Consider the following 22,407-nt stretch of genomic DNA (forward strand, 5'->3'; position numbering starts at 1 on the left):
TATGATCCTGTTTAACCTTTAGACTATTTTCATTCATTAATTCTTTCATTTGGTGATTATCTTCAAGTAACAGAAGTCTTTGACATTTAAATTTTGAAGGTATTAAATGCCCATGTTTTGTCATTCAGTTTTTCTTGTTTCTCCTTCTCCACAGGTTAGTGAAATCATTTGAAACTTGTCTTTGTCCGCCTGGCTTATTTCACTTAGCATAACACGCTCTAGGTCCATCCATGTTGTTGTAAATGGTAGGATTTGTTGTCTTCATATGATTGAAGAATATTGCACTGTTCATCTTCTGATGGACACTTAGCTTGGCTATTGGGAATAGTGCTAGGATAAACGTAGGGGTACACATGTCTTTTTAAACTGGGCTGCTGTATTCTATTATTTATTTATGTGTGTATGTATATATGTATGGATGGATTTATTTATTTACTTACTTATTTGCTATTTGTTCACTTATCATTAGTCTACAACTACATGAATATTGTGTTTACTAGACTCCCCCCATCATGGAGATGCCTCCAGATACCCTATTACAGTCATTGTGCATGAGTACAGTAAGATACTGTAGAATCCCTACTTGTCTTCTGTGTTGTACAGCCATCCCTGTGACGCCCCTACCACATTATACATGCTAATCTTAATTGATGCTTTCTTTCCCTTCCCCCATTATCTCTCCATTCTCAACTATCCACCCCCATCCCTTTCCTTTTTGTAACTGTTAATCCATTCTTGGGTTCTGTGAATCCGGTGCTGATTTGCTCAGTTTCTATGTGTTCTGCGTGCGGGCCCATTGGCTGTCTGATGGTGCTGCCTGCCAATGACTGCGCAAAGTCACTCACAGACCCGCCCCAGACAGGCATCCCTCATGGCCAATAAGTGAGCGCCGACGCAGAGCAGGCCGCCAATGGGGAAGCCCGCAAAATACTTGTTTCATGTGGCTGCTCGGTAGCTGCAGACTCGGCCAACTTCCGTATTCAGTAGTCAGTAGCACCGCGAGTGCCCGTGGGGGTGCACTTTCTCCCCTGCACCGGGCTGGGAGGAAAACGAAAGCAGCAACTCCTTAGATTCAGCCGGACTCCTCAGGAGGCGCGGCGCTGCCCGTGTGCTCTTGCTGCAGGGCCATTGAAGGCGGTCTGACGGGAATTGCCATGCTGACAACTTCGCCATCGCCGCTGCCGTGTCCCTCGAAGCCCGCCGCCCCCGGTTAACGGGCCGTTCTGCGGGCGCGTGAGGGCCCTAGACCGTGGGTAGGTGGCGGCCCCTTTGTATGGCCCGCGGGGGTCCCTGTCCTGCCCTGCGCGGCAGCTGCGGCTAGACTGCGGAGCCTGCGCGGTGCCCGAGAGCCCTGGCAGGACGTGGGGCAGCCGACTCCAAAGTGGAGGGCAGCTGGCGGCGCAGGTGGTGGCCGCTCCTGACGCTCCAGCTCCACTTTCTCCAGGAGCTGGTTCAAGGTAGGCGGGGCGTGGGCGGGGGTCCCCCTGAGGTGCAGGCCGGTGGGCTGTGTGTTTAGTGGGACGTGGCCCCCAGACAGCAGGTTCTGTGACTCTGCAGCTGTTTTGTTCCTTCAGTTTTTCTTTGTTGTTATACTTCACAAATGAGGGAAATCATTTGGTACTTGTCTGTCTCAGCCTGGCTTGTTTCACTGAGCATAATACCCTCTAGCTCCATCCATGTTGTTGCAAATGATAGGATTTGTTTATTTCTTATGGCTGAGTAGTATTCCATTGTGTATATGTACCACCTCTTCTTTATCCATTCATCTACTGATGGACACTTAGGTTGCTTCCATATCTTGGCTCCTGTGAATAGTGCTGCAGTACACATAGGTGTGCACATCTTTTTGAATCTGAGAAGTTGTTTTCTTTGGGCAGATTCCTGGGAGTGGATTTCTCGGGTCAAATGGTATTTCTATTTTGAGTGTTTTGAGGAACCTCCATACTGCTTTCCACAGTAGTTGAACTACTTCACATTCCCCCCAGCAGTGTAGGAGGGTTCCCTTTTCTCCGCATCCTCATGAGAATTTGTTGTTCCTAGTCTTTTGGATGTTCATAATCCTAACTGGTGTGAGGTGATATCTCATTGTGGTTTTAATTTGAATTTCCCTGATAATTAGCGAGGTTGAGCATCTTTTCATGTGCCTGTTGACCATCTGAATTTCTTCTTTGGAGAAATGTCTGTTCAGATACTGTGCCCAATTTTTAACTGGATTATTTGCTTTTTGTTTGTTGAGGTGCATGAGCTCTTCATATGTTTTGAAAGTCAACCCCTTATCAGATATGTCATTTATAAGTATATTCTCCCATACTGTAGGATGTCTTTTTGTTCTTCTGATGGTATCCTTTGGTGTACAGAAGCTTCTTAGTTTGATACAGTCCCACTTGTTCATTTTTGCTTTTGTTTCCCTTGCCTGGGGAGATATGTTCATGAAGAAATTGCTCATGTTTATGTCTAAGGGATTTTAGCCTGTGTTTTTTCGTAAGAGTTTTATGGTTTCATGACTTACATTCAGGTCTTTTTTTAATCCATTTTGAGTTTACTTTTGTATATGGGGTTAGACAATAATCCAGTTTCATTCTCTTACATGTAGCTGTCCAGTTTTGCCAACACCTGCTGTTGAAGAGGATGTCATTTCCCCATTGTGTATTCAAGGCTCCTTCATCATGTATTAACTGACCATATATGCTTGGGTTAATATCTGGAATCTCAATTCTGTGCCCCTGGTCTGTGGGTCTGTTCTTGTGCCAGTACTAAATTATCTTGATTACTGTGGCTTTGTAGTAGAGCTTGAAGTTGGGAGTGGAGATCCCCCCTGCTTTTTTCTTCCTCCTCAGGATTGCTTTGGCTAGTTTGGGTCTTTGTGGTTCCATATGAATTGTTGAACTATTTGTTCCAGTTCATTGAGGAATGCTGTTGTTATTTTGAAAGTGATTGCATTGAATCTGTAGATTGTTTCAGGCAGGATGGCCATTTTGATGATATTAATTCTTCCTACCCAAGAGTATGGGATGAGTTTCTATTTATTAGTGTTCTCTTTAATTTCTCTGAAGACTGTCTTGTAGTTTTCAGGGAACCGGTCTTTCACTTCCTTGGTTAGGTTTATTCATAGGTATTTTATTATTTTTCATGCAATTGTGAACCGAATTGTTTTCCTGATTTCTCTTTCTGCTAGTTTATCATTAGTGTCTAGGAAAGCAACAGATTTCTTTTTATTTTGTAGCCTGCAACTTTGCTGGATTCAGATATTAGTTGTAGTTTTGGAGTGGAGTCTTTAGGGTTTTTTATGTACAATATCATGTCATCTGCAGATAGTGACAGTTTGACTTGTTCTTTACCAATCTGGATGCCTTGTATTTCTTCATTTTGTGTGATTGCCATGGCTAGAACCTCCAGTACTATGTTGAATAACAGTGGGGAGAGTGGGCATCCCTGTCTTATTCCTGATCTTAGAGGAAAAGCTTTCAGCTTCTTGCTGTTAAGTATGATGTTGCTGTGGGCTTTTCTTATATGGCCTTTATTATGTTGAGGTACTTGCCCTCTATACCCATTTTGCTGAGAGTTTTTATCATGTATGGATGTTGAATTTTGTCATGTTTTTTCCGCATCTGTGGACATGATCATGTGGTTTTTGTCCTCCTTTTCTTGATGTGGTGGATGATGTTGATGGATTTTCTAATACTGTACCATCCTTGCATCCCTGGTATGAGTCCTAGTTGTTCATGATGGATGATCTTTTTGATGTATTTTTGAATTTGGTGTGCTAATATTTTCTTGAGTATTTCTTTTTTGCTCAGAGCCACTTTTATTTTTTGTCTTTTCAATATACAAAGTGATTTTCCCAGTAGACCTGCAGCACACGTGCACAAACACACACACACACACACACACACACATATATATATATGCATAAGGATAGATTTTTCCTTTAGAGAACACACAAAAAATCAAAAATTGCCATTGCATATCTGAGCTGTTAGCATCTGGAGCATATAAAATGTGTGTTCACCTGCTTTTTTTTTCACAAGGCTCCCCTGATCTGAATGAACTGGCCAATTGGTATTTGTTTCCTCTTCTCTCTGGTCCTTTGATTTCAGCCTGAACATACTGATTCTAGAATTTCTAGGCGGTTCACAAACAGCTCAGGTTAAATTAACTTAAGGAAAGTGTTTGAAAATGCAGAATTAGTCACACTTTTTTGTGCCTGTTATTAAACATTGTTTCCAGAAGATCAATCTTTTAATTACAGTGTGATTCCCTACTTGTGGCTTTCAGTAAGAAGTGTGTTGTGTGAGCTGACTGGAAAAATAAAGAGAAGGAAAAAATTATAGCACATTGCCTTTGCAAAAGTAACATCTCCAGGGTATTGAGTAGAGTCTGGTCTTCAGCCTATTTAAGGTTGGTCCTATAATCGCCATCAAAAATTTACCTTCATGAGTTCATGTTTGATAGGAAAAACTTATAATACATACATGCTAATACTTATTGTGTATTTGCTGTACAATGGAAATTGTGCTAATCATGTTAAATTATATACTATGAGGTTGGCTCTGTTATCCTTCCCTATTTTAGAAGTGAAGAAACTGAGGCTATTCAACAGTTAATCTGTGACCTTATAACAATAAGTGGAGCACTATGTTAAGTTTAGCTCTATCTTACCACAAAGGTAATGATATTAACTCTGATGCTCTTTATTTATTTGTTTGTTTGTTTGTTAATTTTGTTATCATTAATCTACAATCATATCAAGAACATTATGTTTACTAGGCTTCCCCCTTCACCAAGACCCCCTACAAACCCATTACAGTCACTGTCCATCAGTGTAGTAAGATGTCGTAGAATCACTACTTGTCTTCTCTTATGTTGCACAGCCCTCCCAATGCTCCCCCCTCCAAATTGTACATGCTAATCTAATACCCCCTTTATTTTTCCCCACCCTTATCCCTCCCTTCCCACCCATCTTCACCAGTCCATTTTCCTTTGGTAACTGTTAATCCATTCTTGGGTTTATGGTCAAATGGGTCAAATGGTATTTCTATTTTGAGTGTTTTGAGGAACCTCCATACTGCTTTCCACAGTAGTTGAACTACTTCACATTCCCCCCAGCAGTGTAGGAGGGTTCCCTTTTCTCCGCATCCTCACGAGAATTTGTTGTTCCTAGTCTTTTGGTTTCTTTGGTTTTTCTTTGTTCTTATATTCCACATATGAGTGAAATCATTTGGTACTTGCTTTTCTCCACCTGGCTTATTTCACTGAGCATAATACCCTCTAGCTCCATCCATGTTGTTGCAAATGGTAGGATTTGTTTTCTTCTTATGGCTGAATAATATTCCATTGTGTATATGTACCACATCTTCTTTATCCATTCATCTACTGATGCACACTTACGTTGCTTCCATTTCTTGGCTATTGTAAATAGTGTTGTGATAAACATAGGAGTGCATCTGTCTTTTTCCAACTGGACTGCTGCATTCTTAGGGTAAATTCCTAGAAGTAGATTGTTGAGTATTTTTGCATGTATGTTTGTCAGCGATATTGGCCTGTAATTTTCTTTTTCTCAGGCTTTGACTGGTTTTGGTATTAAGGTGATGCTGGCCTCGTAGAATGAGTTTGGAAGTATTCCTTCCTCTTTTACTTTTTGGAAAAGTTTAAGGAGGATGACTATTATATCTACACTACATGTTTGATTAAAGTCAGCGGCAAAGACATCTGGTTCAGGTGTTTTGTTCTTAGGTAATTTTTTGATTACCAGTTCAATTTTGTTACTAGTAATTGGTCTGTTCAGATTTTCTGTTCTTTCTGGGTCAGCTTTGGAGGGTTGCATTTTTCTAGAAAGTTGTCCATTTCTTGTAGGTTATCCAGTTTGCTAGCATATAATTTTTCATAGTATTCTCTAATAATTCTTTGTATTTCTGTGGTTTCTGTAGTGATTTTTTCTTTCTCATTTCTGATTCTGTTTATGTGTGCAGGCTCTCTTTTTTTCTTGATTAGTCTGGCAAGGGGTTTATCTGTTTTGCTTATTTTCTCAAACAGCTCCTGCTTTCATTAATTCTTTGTGTGGCTTTTTCTTCTTGATTTTATTTATTTCTGCTCTAATCTTTATTATGTTCCTCCTTCTGCTGACTTTGGGTGTCATTTGTTCTTCTTTTTCTAGTTGTGATAATTGTGAGTTTAGACTGTTCATATGGGATTGTTCTTTCCTGAGATAGGCCTGTATTGCAGTATACTTCCCTCTTAGCACCACCTTGTCTGTGTCCCACAGATTTTGCGTCATTGAATTATTAGTGTCATTTGTCTCCATATATTGCTTGATTTCTGTTTTTATTTGGTCATTGATGTGTTGGTTATTTAGGAGCATGTTGTTAAGCTTCCATGTGATGGTATGCTTTTTTGTTTTATTTGTGTAATTTATTTCTAGTTTCATACCCTTGTGGTGTGAGAAGCTGCATCATTTTTGAGGGTTCGTCCAGGATAACTTCGGAGGTGAGTATCAGCATCCAAGCCTGCCTTTTCTTTCAGTGTCCTTATAGAAGGAAGCTGTCTATGGCACAGAACATTGGGCGCTTGTCAGCCACTTAAATGGGACTAGCCCAGCTGCTGATCTCAAAGTCTCGAGTAACAGGTTCCCCTGCGTCTCCCTCAGTGGATACCCCATCTCCCTTGGGAGCCAGGAAAGTCACCTGAGTGGAGTCCAGGATTCCCCTTCAGAGGCATCTCCTTGGATGTGAGGGACTGAGGAAGGCCATGGGCAACTTCCAGAGTCTAGGCTGAGGCTACACTTCAGTGGCTCCTTAAAGGCCCATGTGTCTGGAATCAGACCCCAACAGCCCAACTGGATATCCATGAAGAGTGTCTCTCTTTCTGTCTCTCTTTGACTTCCAGCCTGCTTCCTCAGGCCGCCCTGGCCTCTGAGTGAGGCAGGTGGTGTCCCTAACTCTCTTCTAACTTCATCAGCATCATGGAACTCGATGCTCACCACTACAAGGTAGGAGATCTATGTTTCATTCTTATTCCTGGCGAAATGCTGTACTTTCTTAAAATTTTTGATATCATTAATGTACAGTTGCTTGAATAACATTATGATTACTTGACTCCCCATGTTATCAAGTCCCCCCTCCCCCCTACATACCCCATTACAGTCACTCACCATCATCATACTAAGATGATATAGAATCACTGCTTCTCTTCTCTGTGTTGTACTGCCTTCCCCAGCCTGCCACCAACATTATGTGTGCTAATCATAATGCCCCTTTTCCCTCCATCCTCCCCAGTCCCTTTGCCTTTGGTAACTGTTACTCCATTCTTGGGTTCTGTGAGTCTGCTGCTATTTTGGTCCTCCAGTGTTTTCTTTGTTCTTACACTCCACAGATGAGTGAAATCATTTGATACTTGTGTTTCTCCACCTGGCTTATTTCACTGAGCATAATACCCTCAGGCTCCATCCATGTTGTTGCAAATGGTAGGATTTGCTTTCTTCTTATGGCTGAGTAATATTCCATTGTGTATATGTACCACATCTTCTTTATCCATTCATCTACTGATGGACACTTAGGTCGCTTCCATTTCTTGACTATTGTAAATAGTGCTGTGATAAACATAGGAGTGCATCTGTCTTTTTCCAACTGGGCTGCTGCATTCTTAGGGTAAATTCCTAGAAGTAGATTGTTGAGTATTTTTGCATGTATGTTTGTCAGCAATATTGGCCTGTAACTTTCTTTTTTTCAGGCTTTGACTGGTTTTGGTATTAAGGTGATGCTGGCCTCATAGAATGAGTTTGGAAGTATTCCTTCCTCTTCTACTTTTTGGAAAATTTTCAGGAGGATGGGTATTAGGTCTTCACTAAATGTTTGATTAAAGTCAGCAGTGAAGCCATCTGGTCCAGGTATTTGTTCTTACATAGTTTTTTGGTTACCCGTTCAATTTTGTTCATAGTAATTGGTCTGTTCAGATTTTCTGTTCTTTCTGGGTTAGCTTTGGAGGGTTGCATTTTTCTAGAAAGGTATCCATTTCTTGTGGGTTATCTGGTTTGTTAGCATATCTTTTTTCATAATATTCTCTAATAATCCTTTGTATTTCTGTGGTTTCCATAGGGATTTTTCCTTTCTCATTTCTGATTCTGTTTATGTGTGCAGGTTCTCTTTTTTTCTTGATTAGTCTGGCAAGGAGGTTATCTGTTTTGTGTATTTTCTCAAAGAATGAACTCCTGCTTTCATTTATTCTTTGTATTGTTTAATTCTTCTCAGTTTTATTTATTTCTGCTCTAATCTTTATTATGTTCCTCCTCCTGCTAACTTTGGACCTCATTTGTTCTTCTTTTTCTAGTAGTGATAAGTGTGAGTTTAGACTGTTCATATGGGATTGTTGTTCTTCCCTGAGGTAGGCCTTTATTGCAATAAACTTCCCTCTTAACACTGCCTTGTCTGTGTCCAACAGATTTTGCGTTGTTGAATTTTTGGTGTCATTTGTCTCCATATATTGCTTGATTTCTGTTTTTATTTGGTCATTGATCTGTTGGTTATTTTGGAGCATGTTGTTAAGCCTCCATGTGATGGTACGGTTTTTCATTTTATTTGTGTAATTTATTTCTAGTTTCATAACCTTGTGGTTTGAGAAGCTGCATCATTTTTTTAAAATTTTATTTTGGCATCAAATCTACAATTACATGAAGGACATTATGCTCACAAGGCTCCCCCCCTCACCAAGTCACCCCCACATACCCGTTCATAGTCACTGTCCATCAACATAGTAAGATGCTGTAAAATCACTACTTGTCTTCTCTCTGTTGCACAGCCCACCCAGTGCACCCCCCACACTATACATGTTAATCATAAGGCCACCTTTCTTTTTTCCCACCCTTATCCCTCGCTTCCCATCCATCCTCCCCAGTCCCTTTCCCTTTGGTAACTGTTAGTCCATTCTTGGGTTCTGTGCTTCTGCTGCTGTTTTGTCCCTTCAGTTTTCTTTTGTTCTTATACTCCACATATGAGTGAAATCATTTGGTACTTGTACTTCTCTGCTTGGCTTATTTCACTGAGCATAATACCCTCTAGCTCCATCCATGTTGCTGCGAATGGTAGGATCTGTTTTTTTCTTATGGCTGCGTAATATTCCATTGTGTATATGTACCACATCTTCTTTATCCATTCATCTACTGATGGACATTTAGGTTCCTTCCATATCTTGGCTATTGTAAATAGTGCTGCAATAAACATAGGGGTGCATCTGTCTTTTTCAAACTGGAGAGCTGCATTCTTAGGGTAAATTCCTAGAAGTGGAATTCCTGGGTCAAATGGTATTTCTATTTTGAGCATTCTGAGGAACCTCAATACGGCTTTCCACAATGGTTGAACTAGTTTACATTCCCAGCAGTGTAGGAGGGTTACCCTTTCTCCGGAACCTCGCCAACATTTGTTGTTGTTTGTCTTTTGGATGGTAGCCATTCTTACTGGTGTGAGGTGATATCTCATTGTGGTTTTAATTTGCATTTCTCTGATGATTAGCGATGTGGAGAATCTTTTCATGTGTCTGTTGGCCATCTGAATTTCTTCTTTAGAGAACTGTCTATTCAGCTCCTCTGCCCATTTTTTAATTGGATTATTTGTTTTTTGTTTGTTGAGGTGTGTGAGCTCTTTATATATTTTGGATGTCAACCCTTTGTTGGATCTGTCATTTATGAATATATTCTCCCATACTGTAGGATAACTTTTTGTTGTATTGATGGTGTCCTTTGCTGTACAGAAGCTTTTCAGCTTGATATACTCCCATTTGTTCATTTTTGCTTTTGTTCCCCTTGCCCAGGGAGATATGTTCAAGAAGAGGTCACTCATGTTTATGTCTAAGAGATTTTTGCCTGTGTTTTTTTCTAAGAGTTTTATGGTTTCATAACTTACATTCAGGTCTTTGATCCATTTGTGGTTTACTTTTGTGTATGGGGTTAGACAGTGATCCAGTTTCATTCTCTTACATGTAGCTGTCCAGTTTTGCCAGCACCATCTGTTGAAGAGACTGTCATTTCCCTATTGTATGTCCATGGCCCCTTTATCAAATATTACTTGACCATGTATGTTTGGGTTAATGTTTGGAGTCTCTATTCTGTTCCATTGGTCTGTGGCTCTGTTCTTATGCCAGTACCAAATTGTCTTGATTATTGTGGTTTTGTAGTAGAGCTTGAAGTTGGGGAGTGAGATCCCCCCCCACTTTATTCTTCCTTCTCAAGATTGCTTTAGCTATTCGGGGTCTTTGGTGTTTCCATATGAATTTTTGAACTATTTCTTCCAGTTCATTAAAGAATGCTGTTGGTAGTTTGATAGGGATTGCATCGAATCTGTATATTGCTTTGGGCCGGATGGCCATTTTGACGATATTAATTCTTCCTAGCCAGGAGCATGGGATAAATTTCCATTCGTTAGTGACCTCTTTAATTTCTCTTCAGAGTGTCTTATAGTTTTCAGGGTATAGGTCTTTCACTTCCTTGGTTAGGTTTATTCCTGGTATTTTATTATTTTTGATGCTATTGTGAATGGAATTGTCTTCTTGATTTCTCTTTCTATTAGTGTATTGTTAGTCTATAGGAAAGCCACAGATTTCTGTGTGTTAAGTTTGTATCCTGCAGCTTTGCTGAACTCTGATATTAGCTCCAGTTTCAGAGTGGAGTCTGTAGGGTTTTTTATGTACAGTACAATGTCATCTGCACATAGTGACAGTTTAACATCTTTACCAATCTGGATTCCTTGTATTTTTTTGTTTTGTCTAATTGCCGTGGCTAGGACCTGCAGTAATATGTTGAATAACTGTGGGGAGAGTGGGTATCCCTGTCTTTTTCCTGATCGCAGAGGAAAAGCTTTCAGCTTCTCGCTGCTCAGTATGATGTTGGCTGTGGGTTTATCTTATATGGCCTTTATTATGTTGAGGTACTTGCCCTCTATACCCATTTTGTTGAGAGTTTTTATCGTGAATGGATTTTGAATTTCGTCGAATGCTTTTTCAGCATCTATGGAGATGATCATGTGGTTTTTGTCTTTCTTTTTGTGGATGTGGTGGTTGATGTTGATGGATTTTCAAATGGTGTACCATCCTTGCATCCCTGGGATGTATCCCACTTGGTCATGGTGTATTATGCTTTTGATGTATTTTCGAATTGGTTTGCTAATATTTTGTTGAGTATTTTTGCATCTTCGTTCATCAGGGATATAGGTCTGTAGTTTTCTTTTTTTGGTGGGGTCTTTTCCTGGTTTTGGTATTAGAGTGATGTTGGCTTCATAGAATGAGTTTGGGAGAATTCCCTCCCATTCTATTTTTTGGAAAACTTTAAGGAGAATGGGTATTATGTCTTCTCTGTATCTCTGATAAAATTCCGAGGTAAATCCGTCTGGCCTGGGGGTTTTGTTTTTTGGTAATTTTTTGATTACCACTTCAATTTTGTTGCTGGTTAATGATCTGTTTAGATTTTCTGTTTCTTTCTGGGTCAGTCTTGGAAGGTTGTATTTTTCTAGGAAGTTGTCCATTTCTCCTAGGTTTCCCAGCTTTTCATAGTACACTCAAATAATTCTTTGTATTTCTGTGGTGTCCGTCGTGATTTTTCCTTTCTCGTTTCTGATTCTGTTGATGTGTGTTGACTCTTGTTTCCTCTTAATAAGTCTGGCTAGAGGCTTATCTTTTTTGTTTATTTTCTCTAAGAACCAGCTCTTGGTTTTATTGATTTTTGCTATTGTTTTATTTTTCTCAATTTTATTTATTTCTTCTCTGATCTTTATTATGTCCCTCCTTCTGCTGACCTTAGGCCTCATTTGTTCTTCTTTTTCCAATTTCGATAATTGTGACATTAGACCATTCATTTGGGATTGTTCTTCCTTCTTTAAATATGCCTGGATTGCTATATACTTTCCTCTTAAGACTGCTTTTGCTGTATCCCATAGTAGTTGGGGCTTTGTGTTGTTGTTGTCGTTTGTTTCCATATATTGCTGGATCTACATTTTGATTTGGTCATTGATCCACTGATTATTTAGGAGCATGTTGTTAAGCCTCCATGTGTTTGTGAGCCTTTTTGCTTTCTTTGTACAATTTATTTCTAGTTTTTTGCCTTTGTGGTCTGAGAAGTTGGTTGGTAGGATTTCAATCTTTTGGAATTTACTGAAGTTCTTTTTTCTGCCTACTATGTGGTCTATTCTGGAGAATGTTCCATGTGCACTTGAGAAGAATGTGTATCCTGTTGCTTTTGGATGTAGAGTTGTGTAGATGTCTATTAGGTCCATCTGTTCTAGTGTGTTGTTCAGTGCCTCTGTGTCCTTACTTGTTTTCCATCTGGTGGATCTGTCCTTTGGGGAGAGTGGTGTGTTGAAGTCTCCCAAAATGAATGCATTGCATTCTATTTCCTCCTTTAATTCTGTTAGTATTTGTTTCACATATATTGGTGCTCCTGTATTGGGTGCATGTATGTTTATAATTGTTATATCCCCTTGTTGGACTGAGCCCTTTATCATTATGTAATGTCCTTTATCTCTTGTTACTTTCTTTATTTTGAGGTCTATTTTGTCTGATACCAGAATTGCAACACCTGCTTTCTTCTCTCTGTTGTTTGCATGAAATATCTTTTTCCATCCCTTGACTTTAAGTCTATGCATGTCTTTGGGTTTGAGGTGAGTCTCTTGTAAGTAGCGTATGTATGGATGTTGCTTTTTTATCCATTCTATTACTCTGTGTCTTTTGATTGGTGCATTCAGTCCATTTACATTTAGGGTGATTATTGAAAGATATGTACTTATTGCCATTGCAGGCTTTAAGTTTGTGGTTACCAAAGGTTCAGGGTTAGCTTCTTTACTATCTTACTGTCTAACTTAACTCACTTGTTGAGCTATTATAAACGCAGTCTGGTGACTATTTATTTCTCTCCCTTCTTATTCCTCCTCCTCCCTTCTTCATATGTTGGGTGTTTTGTTCTGTGCTCTTTTTAGGAGTGCTCCCATCTAGAGCAGTCCCTGTAGGATGCCCTGTAGAGGTGGTTTGTGGGAGGCAAATTCCCTCAACTTTTGCTTGTCTGGGAATTGTTTAATCCCTCCTTCATAGTTAAGTGATAGTCATGCTGGATACAGTATTCTTGGTTCGAGGGCCTTCTGTTTCATTGCATTAAGTATATCATGCCATTCTCTTCTGGCCTGTAAGGTTTCTGTTGAGAAGTCTGATGATAGCCTGATGGGTTTTCCTTTGTAGGTAACCTTTTTTTTCTCTCTGGCTGCCTTTAATACTCTGTCCTTTTCTTTGATCTTTGCCATTTTAATTATTATGTGTCTTGGTGTTGCCCTCCTTGGATCCCTTGTCATGGGAGTTCTGTGTACCTCTGTGGTCTGAGAGGCCATTTCCTCTCCTAGTTTGGGGAAGTTTTCAGCAATTATTTCTTCAAAGACACTTTCTATCCCTTTTTCTCTCTCTTCTTCTGGTACCCCATACTGCGGAGATTGTTCCATTTCAATTGGTCACTCAGCTCTCTTAGAATTCTGTCATTCCTGGAGATCCTTTTATCTCTCTCTGCATCAGCTTCTCTGTGTTCCTGTTCTCTGTTTTCTAGTCCATTAATGGTCTCTTGAATCTCGTCCATTCTGCTTTGAATTCCTTCCAGAGATTGTTTTATTTGTGTATCTCCCTCCTTAGTTCTTGCATATTTCTCTGCAAGTCCATCAGCATGGTTATGACTTTTGTTTTGACTTCTTTTTCAGGAAGATTGGTTTAATCTATCTTCCCATGATCCTTCTCAGGGGAAGATGTAGAAGATGTCGAAGATGACTGGGTTAGTCTTGTCTGGATCAAATTTTTTTGCCTTTTCATATTGATATGTGCAGTGGTATGCTATTGACTTGTCTGTCAGCTAGGAGAGTCAAGACTTTCCACTTGCTCCTGACCTTTCTTTACTGGGACAACTGCGACCCCTAGTGGCTTGTGTTGGGCAATTGCATGTAGACTGAGTCTCTGTATCTTGCCCGGCCTGTATGGAGGAAGCTTCCTTGCTGTGGGCATGGCCTGCCTCAGGCTGCTTCTCTACTATGGTGAGGCCCGGGAGGGCTAATGGACAGGGGGCTGTTTGGCTGTTTACCTCCGTGAGGGGTCTCAGAGCTGTTTCCCAGGGTGTTAGTGCATCAAGAGTTCCCTGGAATTTCCAGCTGCTGGACTGTGACCCAGGATGCTTCCGTCCAGCCGTGGGGTCCTTCTCCCTTTAAGACTTTGAATAAGCACTCGCTTTTCTTTGTCCCAGAGGCGCCAGCTGGGGGACCTCTCACAGGTCTTACTGTCCTGTTTCCCTAGTTTCCAGCAGCCTATGCACTCACTGTGTCTGCGCTCTGGTGCGGAATGCCTCGGCTGTGTGTTTAGCAGTCCTGGGCTCCCTCTCTCTCCCCTCTCTAACTCGTCTCCTCCCACTGGGAGCTGGCGTGAGGAACCTCAGTTCCCGCCAGGCTGCGGCTTGTATCTTACCCCTTTCATCAGGCGCCAGGTTCTTGCATGTGTGAATGTAGTCTAGCTGTTGTCCTGTGTCTTCTGGTCTCTCTTTTAGGGATAGTTGTGTTTGTTGTATTTTCAAAAATAAATATGTTTTTGGGAGGAGATTCCAACTGTCCTGCTCATGCCGCCATCTTGGCTTCACCCCTCAATAATTCAGTTTATTTTAAAAGGAGTGTATATGTAAGGATACATATTCATATAATATTATGTGTATATATGTATGCATAAACTAAAAATATGGTATATTCTGTATCAAAATGTTGATAGTGTTTAAAGAGATTACAGGTAATTTTTATTTTATACTTTTTGTTTATTTGAAAACATGCCAAAATTGAATTAAGTATGTATGTGTCTGTGTGTATATATATATATACACACACATATAATCTATATGCATATACATACACATATACACATACATATATAAACATACACACATACATATATATAAAATCATAACTTTAAATTCACCAATAGAATAAAGATGTAAAACCCTAGACAGTGAACCATTAACCCAATAAAGGCAAAACCCCAGGTCTGTACTGTCTCTTTCTCTGCCTGTGACATCACTCTGTGTGACCCCAGGTATGAGGTGTACCCTCCAGAATCTGTGAGCACTAAAGCTTGCATTTTCAAAGTTCCCTGACATTGTTAGAGGTGCATTTTGCAGTCATAAGAAACACAAGGGCTAGTCCAGCCACAGCACTTACTCCAGTTGGGGAAATGTCTATAGAAGCTTGTCACAAGTAGTATGGCCCCAGGTGTGTGCTCTAGGCATTCCTAGCCAGTAGCAACAGTACTGATAAGCTTAAACCAAGACAAAACAAAATTATAAAACAGCCAGAAATCAATTAACAAATTTTCAATAGTAAGTCCATAATAAGTTCACACTTATCAATAATTATTTTAAACATAAATGGACTATATTCCCTAATCAAAAGTACCTGAATGGATTTGAAAAACAACAATAAAAGCAACTTTATGCTGCCTACAGGATTCCCACTTCAGCTTTAAGAATATACACAGACTTAAAGTACAGGGATGGGAAAAAATATACTCTAAGTAAATGGAAGCCAAAGAAAACAGGGGTAGGTGTATAGACTTTAAACCAAAGACTGTAATGAGAGACAAAAATGATCATTACATAATTATAAAGGGGTCAACCATAGAGATGATATAACATTTATAAATATTTATGCACCCATCATTGGTACACCTACATATATAAAAGGAATATGAACAGATCCAAAGAGAAGAACAGAAAACAATACAATACTAGGAGGGCATTTCAATATCCCACCCTCAACAACAGATAGATCATCCAGACAGAAAATCAATAAGGAAACATTGGACATAAAGTACACGTTAGAGCAGATCAACCTAACTGATATAAACACAACATTCCATCCAATAGCTGAAGAATATACCTTCTCTCAAGCACACATGGGACGTTCTCCCAGATAGATCATATGTTAGGTCACAAAACAAGTCATAGAAAATTTCAGACGATTGAAATCATACCAGCATATGTCATTATTTGGGATACAGTATATATGACTTATTAAATCTACAAAGAAATTGATTATTAAATTCTATTTGGGAAAAATGTCTATAATCCTCATTACATAGAATAAGTTCATATAAGTTAAATATTTAAATAAAAATGAAACTATCGATGATTTAAAAATACACATTAACATTTTCCTTTGGAGTGCAGGAAGTCATTCTAAATTTGACACCAGGAGAAATCACAAATGAAAAGATCACTGTATTTCTGCATGATACTTGTATAAGTGTATACACTTGGGTGTAAATAAATTAACAGATAAAGCAACACATATGAAGCTTTAAAAGCTTAAAACTCAATACATCAAAGAAATTTAATTTAGGGAATGACATCAGTAATATGGAAGACTAGAAATACCCAGACCCTCCTTCCTAGATGGAAATATCAATTCCAAAACAATACACCTATTCCCTTTATGAGAAATTCAGAAACCAGCTAAGAGCCACCTGCACCCCAGAGGAGCATGAACCAGCCACAGTGGAGCCAGTAGGAAAACTCATAGTGCCCTTACAACTCAACAACAATAGACAATCTAACTAAACAATGGAGAAGGAACTTAAACAGACATTTCTTCAAAGAACAAATATAACTGGTAACAGGTACAGGAAAAGGTGCTCAGCATCATTAATCATCAGGAAAATGCAAATCAAAACCATAATGAGATGTTGCCTCATACATGTTATGATGGCCATTATAAAAAAGAAAATACCATATATTGGCAAGGATGTGGAGAAAATGGGACCTTACATATTGCTGATAGGAAAGCAAAATGCTGCAGCCACCATGAAAAATATGGAGCTTCCTCAAAAAAATAAAAATAAAACTACCATATGAGACAGTAATCCCACTAGTGGCTATTTATTCAAAAGAATTAGAAACAGAATCTCAAAGAGATATTTGCACTGCCATGTACATTGCAGCATTATTTCCAACAGCCAAGACATGGAAACAACTTAGATATTCATTGATGAATAAATAAATAAAGAAAATGTGGTAGATACATACAATGCAATATTATTCAGCCTTAAAAAGGATGGAAATCTTGTCATATACGACAGCTTGCAAAAACCTTGGGTACATTATGCTAAGTGAAATGAGCCAGTCACAGAAAGACAAGTACTGCATGATTCCACTTACATTAGTACCTAAAATAGTCAACCTCACAGAAGCAGAAGGCTGAATGGGGCTGGAAGAGGGGCAAAGAGGAGATGCTGTGCAGGAGGATAGAGTTTCAGTCACAAAAGGTGGAAAACTTCCATAGATCTGTCATACAATATTCTGCATGTACCTAATACTGTAGTATACACTTGAAAATTTGTCATTGGGGTACATTTCATGTTAACTAATTTTTCTAAAATTAAAAAGAAATTAAATTTCATCAGAAAATGGGTAAAAGTTACAGATGGATAAGAAACAACTAGTGAAGATTCTTGAGGAGGATTAAAGATAGCGGCGTGAGAGGTGAAACAGATCCCCTCCTAAAACCACGTATTATTTGAAAATATAATTAATAAAACTAATTCTGAAAAAGCAATGGGAAAGAAGGATGCACCAGACTGCATAAACCTGGAGAAAAGAGTAGACCTCATGAAACAGGATAATGTACCAAAGTTGTGACCCAGCAGGACCCAAACCCTTCCCCAACCTCAGCTCACGGGCAGGAGGAAGAGAAACAGAGCGAGTAGGGAGTGGAGGAGTGGGACTGCTGAAAACTTAGCCCTGGAGATCTGCTCTGGGAGCATAAACCTACATTGCATGGGGCTTTAGTGACTAGTGGGATGGGAAAGCTAAGACAGGCAGAATACTTGGAGAGACGGAGAATAAAGCTGCTTGAGGAAAATAGTAATTCATATCTGGCTGAGATGGGAAGGCAGTCTTAGAGACTTACTAACAGCAAGAGGGCTGCTAAAGGGGTAAAAATTACACGGAGCTTACTGCTCAGGAGAAAAGACAGGTAGACAAAATTGTCCAGGTGCATTCTGTCCAAAAGTTTAGAAACTTGAACAGTTTTCAGGCGCTCCACCCCCTGGCTGGCTACGGAGCTCCAAGGACCCCTACTGTGATATGCAGACTGCTATGGCTTCTTACCAGGTAACCTGCACCTGGCTCACAAAATGGCAGCCCCTGCCCTGGTGTCAGGCCAGCCAGAGGGAAGCCCCACCTATGGCAGCTACAAACACAAACCTTAGAAGCTTACACCTGTGTGTTCAGCCCACTGGTTCTGGCAGTAGAGAAAGGCATAACAGCCGGGAAACAGGAAACAGTTCTTTCTTGACCCCAGACACCAACACCACTCTTCTGCGACCCCCTGAACAGCTCCACAGAGTTGAGCTTCTGGGCACTAGAGGGTGCCACATACAAATATGAAACCTTACAAGTCAAAGTAACCTTGTTCAAAGCAAAATCTCAACACCAGAGAAAGGACTGAGTGAGAATGAATTAGTAAATCGTCCTGAAAGAGATTTCAAAATAAAAATCATGAACATGTTCATGAAGGTACAGAAAAATATTCAAGAACTCAGGAATGAATTTAGGCCAGAGATCCAATCATTGAAGAGCACAATGGAGGGTATTAAAAGCAGGTAAGATACGGTGGAGGAGTTGATAAATGAAATAGAAACTAGGGAAGAGGAATGAATACAAAGAAGCTGAGGTTCAGAGAGAAAAATGGATCTCTAGGAATGAGAGAATTCTGAGAGAACTGTGTGACCAATCCAAATGGAACAATATTGATATTATAGGGGTACCTGAAAAGGAAGAGAGAGAAAAAGGGACAGAACATATTGTTCGGGAACTAATTGCTGAAAAGTTCCCAACGATGGGGAAGGAGATAGTCTCTCAGGCCATGGAGGTACACAGATCTCCCAACACAAGGGACATGAGGAGGAAAACACCAAGATATATAATAATTAAAATGGCAAAGATCAAGGATAAGGACAGACTACTAAAAGCAGCCAGAGAGAAATAAGGTCACATACAAAGGAAAATTCATCAGGCTATCACCAGACTTCTCAGTAGAAACCTTACAAGCCAGAAGGAAGTGGCATGATATATTTACTGCAATGAAGCAGAAGGGCCTCGAACCAAGAATAATTTATCCAGCAAGATAATCATTTAAATTTGAAGGTGGGATTTAACAATTTCCAGGTGAACAAAAGCTGACATAATTTAGCTCCCACAAACCATCTCTACAGTGTATTTTGGAGGGAATGCTATAGATGGAAGTGTTACGGAGATTAAATAGCTGTCACCAGAGGTAATAAAAAGGGATAGATAAAGAGTACAGAATACGATACCTAATGTATAAAGATTGGAGAAGGAAAGAAAGAAGGGGGAAAAAAGGAACTTTTAGATTGTGTTTGTAATAGCATATTAAGTGATTTAAGTAAGGCTCCTGGGTAATAAGGAAGTAACCTTTGAACCTTTGGTAATCACGAACCTAAGGCCTGGAAAGGCAATAAGTACATACCTATCAATAATCACCATAAATGTAAATGGTATAAATGAACCATTCAAAATACTTAGAGTCACTGAATGGATAAAAAGGCAAGACCCAACTATATGCTGCCGACAAGAGACTCACTTCAAACCCAAAGACATAAGCAGGTGGAAAAAGATACTTCATGCAACTAATAGAAAAAAGCAGGTGTTGAAGTACTTGTATCAGACAAAGTAGACTTAAAAACAAAGAAAGTCAAAAGAGACAAAGATGGACATTACATAATGATAAAAGGGTCAATCTAACAAGCGAATATAACCATTATAAACATCTATGCACCCAACACAGGAGCACCTTTATGTGAAACAAATACTAACAGAATTAAAAGGGGAAATAGAATGCCAAGCATTCATTCTAGGAGACTTCAACACTACACTCACTCTGAAGGAGAGATCAGCCAGACAAAAAATAAGTAAGGAGACAGAGGCATAGAACAACACATTATACTGGATGGAATTAACAGACATCTACAGAGCTCTACACACAAAAGCATCAGGATACACTTTCTTCTCAAGTTCACATGGAACATTTTCAAGAAAAGATCATACAGTAGGCCACAGAGTCTCAGTAAATTAAAAAACATAGAAATTGTACCAAACAGCTTCTCAGATCACAAGGGTATGAAACTAGAAATAAATTATGCAAAGAAAACAAAAAAGCCTATAAACACATGGAAGCTAAACAACATACTCCTAAATAACCAATGGATCAGTGACCAAATAAAAACAGAGATCAAGCAATATATGGAGACAAATGACAACAATGATTCAACACTGCAGAATCTTTGGGATGCAGCAAAGATGGTGCTAAGAGGAAAGAATACTGCAATAGCGTCCTACCTCAGGAGAGAAGAACACTCCCATATGAACAGTCAAAGTTTACAATAAACAGAACTAGAAAAAGAAGAACAAATGAGGCCCAAAGTCAGTAGAAGGAGGAACATAGAAAGATCAGAGCAGAAATAAATAAAATTGAGAAGAATAAAACAATGGAAAGAATTAAGGAAAGCAAGAGCTGGTTCTTCAAGAAAATAACAAAATAGATAAACCCCTAGCCAGACTTACCAAGAAAAAAAGAGAGAGTCTACACACATAAAGAAAATCAGAATTGAGAAAGGAAAAATCACTATGGACACTACAGAAATACAAACAATTATTAGAGAATATTATGAAAAATTATACGCTAACAAACTGGATAACCTAAAAAAATGTGTAACTTTACAGAAAAATACAACCTTCCAAGGCTGACACAGAATGAAGCAGAATATCTGAACAGACCAATTACTGGAAATGAAATTGAAGTGGTAATCAAAAAACTACCTAAGAACAAAACCCCTAGAACAGCTGGCTTCACTGCTGAATTTTATCAAACATTTAGTGAAGATCTAATACCAATGCTCCTTAAAGTTTTCCAAAAAATAGAAGAGGAATGAGTAGTTCCAAGTTCATTCTATGAGGCCAGCATCATCCTAATACCAAAACCAGGCAAAGACACCACAAAAAAAGAAAATTACAGACCAATATCCCTGATGAACATAGATGAAAAAATACTCAACAAAATATTAGCAAACCAAATTCAAAAACACATCCAGAAAATCATCCATCATGATCAAGTAGGATACATCCCAGGGATACAAGGATGGTACAACATTCAAAAATCCATCAACATCATCCACCACATCAACAAAAAGAGGAACAAAAACAACAGGATCACCTCCATAGATGCTCAAAAAGCATTTGAGAAAATTCAACATCCATTCATGATAAAAACTCAGCAAAATGGGTATAGAGGGTAAGTACCTCAACATAAATGGCCATATATGACAAACCCACAGCCAACATCATACTTAATAGTGAGAAGCTGAAAGCCTTTCCTCGAAGATTGGGAAGAACACAAGGATGCTCACTCTCTTCACTTTTATTGAACATAGTTCTGGAGATCCTCTCCATGGCTATCAGACAACATGAAGAAATAAAAGGCATCCAGATTGGTAAAGAACTCAAATGGTCACTGTTTGCAGATGATATGTGATTGTACATAAAAAACCCTAAAGAGTCCACTCCAATACTAATAGATCTACTACCTGAATTCAGCAATTTTGCAAGATACAAAATTAATACACAGAAATCTGTTGCATTCCTATACACTAATGATGAACTAACAAAAAGAGAAATCAGGAAAACAATTCCATTCACAATTGCATCAAAAAGAATAAAATACTGAGGAATAAACCTAATGAAGGAAATGTAAGACCTATACACTGAAAACTCCAAGGCACTCATGAGAAAAATTAAAGAAGATACCAATAAATGGAAACACATCCCGTGCTCATGGATAGAAAGAATTAATATTGTCAAAATGGCCATCCTGCCTAAAGCAATCTACAGATTCAATGCAATCCCTATCAAAATAACAACAGCATTCTTAAACAAACTAGAGAAAATAATTCTGAAATTCATATGGAACCATAAAAGACTCCAAATAGCCAAAGCAATCCTGACAAGGAAGAATAAAGCTGGGTAAATTCTGCTCCCTAACTTCAAACTCTACTACAAAGCCACAGTAATCAAGACAATTTGGTACTGGCACAAGAACATACACATAGAAAAATGGAGCAGACTAAAGAGCCCGGATATAAACCCAACCATATAGGGTCAATTAATATACAATAAAGGAGACATGGACATACAATGGGGAAATGACAGCCTCTTCAACAAATGGTGTTGGCAAAACTGGACAGCTATGGACAAGAGAATGAAACTGAATTATTGTCTATTCCCATACACAAAAGTAAATTCAAAATGGATAAATGACCTGAATGTAAGTAATGAAACCATAAAACTCTTAGAAGATA

At 39.1% G+C, this 22,407-nt stretch overlaps 1 long non-coding RNA gene across 1 annotated transcript in view; it reads left to right on the forward strand.

Moving 5' to 3' along the window:
• The first annotated feature begins 945 nt into the window (after positions 1–945).
• Positions 946–22,407, forward strand: part of LOC140847763 (uncharacterized) — a 29,483-nt gene continuing 8,021 nt past the window's right edge. The window contains exon 1 of the long non-coding RNA XR_012127896.1: positions 946–1,457. This is a non-coding gene — a long non-coding RNA (uncharacterized lncRNA). The remainder of the gene's footprint in view (positions 1,458–22,407) is intronic.

Source organism: Manis javanica, chromosome 2 (assembly GCF_040802235.1).
Source record: "Manis javanica isolate MJ-LG chromosome 2, MJ_LKY, whole genome shotgun sequence".
NCBI classification, from domain to species: domain Eukaryota; kingdom Metazoa; phylum Chordata; class Mammalia; order Pholidota; family Manidae; genus Manis; species Manis javanica.